This window comes from Babylonia areolata, chromosome 18 (genome assembly GCF_041734735.1).
Source record: "Babylonia areolata isolate BAREFJ2019XMU chromosome 18, ASM4173473v1, whole genome shotgun sequence".
In the NCBI taxonomy this organism is placed as follows: Eukaryota; Metazoa; Mollusca; class Gastropoda; order Neogastropoda; family Buccinidae; genus Babylonia; species Babylonia areolata.
The window spans coordinates 16,496,795-16,500,164 of record NC_134893.1 but is presented as its reverse complement, the minus strand read 5'-3'; the positions used below and the strand labels follow the sequence as shown (position 1 = coordinate 16,500,164).

Below are 3,370 nucleotides of genomic sequence, written 5' to 3'. Positions count from 1 at the left end.
CCACCAAGTTCCCACCTCCCTTCTCCTCCCCCTTTACTTCTACCCCCCCCCCCCCCCCCCCCCCAAACCTCTTTCCCCTTCTCACTTACAAGCTGTGTTGTGCTGTGTGTGATCACTGACAGAGAACGACCTGCCGCGACATCTCTAACCACCCAACGTTGTCGCGAGAAATAAAACTACGGAACAAACTGGCGGCAGGTCATACACCACAGTCGTCAGTCTGTCTGTATGCTTGTTTGTTTATAAATAGATAGATAGATAGATAGATAGATATATTTATAAACAAACAAGCATACAGACAGACGATATATATATATATATACTCTGGCTCAGTGTTTGTATGTCTGTATTCTGCCTGTCTGTCCCTTGTCATTGTCAAGTTGTCAATATGTTCATATAGAACAAAATGATAGTGTGTGTGTGTGGGGGGGGGGGGGCGGGAGGGGGAGAGGGGGCGGGGGGGGGGGGGGTTGGGGGAGGGGAGTTGGAGGGGAGGGGGAGGAGGGGGAAGGATGAAACAAACAAGTGCAGGTGATCAGCTTTTTTGTCAATTCAGATGTATAAGATCACTTTACAGAGGATGATACAATTTGAAACACACACACACACACACACACACACACACACACACACACACGCACGCACACACACACACACACACGCACAAACAAACAAACACACACACACACATACGCATGCACGCACACACACACACACACACACACACACACACACACACACACACACACACACACACACACACACACACACTGGATCTCTCATCTCACCGGCACCCATGCACCGGGAGAAGAGGGGATTGCAGCGCGGCGTGCACACATCGGCGCAGAAAACGGGACGGAGGTTCCCCCCTCACACACACACACACACACACACACACACACAGACACACACACATATACACACACCCGACACTGACACACAGACTCAGAGTCCCAGTCAAACATACTAAGTGATGTGACCGAACTTAACAAATCATACTTCCGCAACAGGCAGAATGACGCCAGAAAGTACACACATCATTTAGGCGGGTCGTGGTAGTACATGAGTGATGACCAGTAATTTAAGTAGGTCGAGATAAGTGTGTGAATGTGTGAATAACAAGCGTCAATGCTACATAATTACGTGAGTACTTGTTTCAGTTTCAGTTTCAGTAGCTCAAGGAGGCGTCACTGCGTTCGGACAAAACCATATACGCTACACCACATCTGCCAAGTAGATGCCTGACCAGCAGCGTAACCCAACGCGCTTAGTCAGGCCTTGAGAAAAAAAACAAACAAAAAAAACAACAACACTTGTTTCAGAGAGTCGGTAACTAAAGAAACGGCTTTTTCTTGTTTACGACAGAAATAACATCAACAACAACGTTGGTGATGAAGCTGATGATTATGATGATGGTGATGATGATGATGATGATGATAATGATAATCCTCCTCCTCCTCATCATCGTCGTCATAATCATCATCATAAAGAGTATATCTTTTCTCAATGTCTCTGCCCTCTCCCTCCATATAAATCTCTCTCTCTCTCATCAGCCGGCAAGAACAGTGAGACTCGATTGAAAAGAACCGTTTTTTGCTAAACGGTTGATGACATGTGAAGTGTTTGCGTGTGTATATTTCAACTTCACTGACGGTAAAATCGTCGTCATTGAGTCAGTAAAATAAAATCAATCAACCAATCAATCAGATAACCAACTGTTAAACTACAGACTGGTTTCTTCAAGTTGGCCTAAAAGCTATATTACCGAGCAATCAACCAGTCAGTCAATCATCGGACTAAACCTTGGCTTAGAATCGATCTCCATCCTGGAGTTTGAGAAAACAACCGGTCAACCCTCTCTCTCTCTCTCTCTCTCTCTCTCTCTAATCCTCCCCCCTTCTCTCTCTCTCTCCCGACCTCATTCACTGGCCCTTTTTTTCCTTCTCCCGCCCCCCTCCCCCCTCCCTCCCCCCGCCCTCTCCCCCCCCCCCCCCCCCCCCTCCCCCATCTCTGTTTCCCTCTCTCATTATCTCAAAGACAGCTGTTAGGTTTTGATTTTGAAGGTCAAGCGTGCATACACACACACACACACACACACACACACACACACACAGATTTGGCACTGAAACGGACACACGTGAACACGAGCGTCGGCCGGGGAATATCGTAAAGAAAAAAAAAAAGAAAGAAAGAAAAAAAAAAACAACCTTGTTCAGTCAAACGGCCAGTATTTGTCACAACGGACAGTCACTGGCCACAAGAGGTATTGGTGGGGGAAAGATGGGTGAGCAGAGGTCAGTTGTACGGGAAGGTGGGGGGGAGACCTTTGTGTTATCCCATCTTGTCCACAGTTGGGTTGTTGTTTTTTCTGCCTTTCTGCCTGCCTGCTCGCCCGCAGAAGTCTCAGCACAGCAGTTGACTACCCGCCGAAACCGATTTGAAGCTGTTGGTTTTTTTTGTTTTTTTTTTGGTTTTTTTTCTAGACTCTCTGTAGTGCTCAAGAGAACCTGTTGCGGTGTGCTGTGTGCGTGTGTTCAAGTTGGCACGCGACCTCTATGTATGCATGTGTGTGTGATTCATAATGTGTGTGTGTGTGTGTGTGTGTGTGTGTGTGTGTGTGTGTGTGTGTGTGATTCATGATGTGTGTGTGTGTAATTCATGGTGTGCGTGTGTGTGTGTGTGTGTGTGTGTGTGTGTGGGGTACCCTCGTCCCGTTTTCTGCGCCGATGTGTGCACGCCGCGCTGCAATCCCCTCTTCTCCCGGTGCATGGGTGCCGGTGAGATGAGAGATCCAGTGTGTGTGTGTGTGTGTGTGCGTGCGTGCGTGTGTGTGTGTGTGTGTGCGTGCGTGCGTGTATATGTGGTGCGGGGATGGAGGTGGCGGAGAGTCTCGGGTTACAGGAACAACGAGTAGCAGAGGGGGAGGGAATGTAGTCGGTTTGCCTGCTGTCTGTCTCTCTGCTTAGCTGCCAACAACTCACACACACACACACACACACACACACACACACATCGCTGTGTGTGTGTGTGTGTGTGTGTGTGTGCTGTCAGAAGAATTGTGGAGTAGGAAGGGGGTTGGAGGAGGGTGGTGAGCAAAAAAAGGAAGGGTGGGGGAGGCTGACGAGGATAGACCAGAAAACCTCTCGTCAGTCAGTCAGCGGCAGGCACAGCTAATGCATTACAGCCGGCCGCCAATAGAGATAGAGGGGAGAACGGCTTTAGTTGTACTGTGCGGATTGGAGGCAAGGCGCGAAAACTTTATTGAATGTTGAAAAGTTTGTGGAAAAAAACAACAACAGTGGGTTCGTTTTTTGTTTGTTGTTTGTTTCTTTAGGGTGAGGAGAAAGCAGCAGGCCAGTCACAGATATAT

General features: G+C 48.2%; 1 protein-coding gene across 5 annotated transcripts in view; it reads left to right on the top strand.

Annotated features, from left to right (window-relative positions):
• The first annotated feature begins 3,137 nt into the window (after window positions 1–3,137).
• The window catches only part of LOC143292527 (uncharacterized), a 138,321-nt gene continuing 138,088 nt past the window's right edge, over window positions 3,138–3,370 (top strand). For all 5 annotated transcript variants that reach the window (XM_076602894.1, XM_076602893.1, XM_076602891.1 and 2 more), the window contains exon 1: window positions 3,138–3,370. This exon is cut by the window's right edge and continues 909 nt beyond it. The gene's annotated coding sequence lies outside the window, so the exon portion shown is untranslated.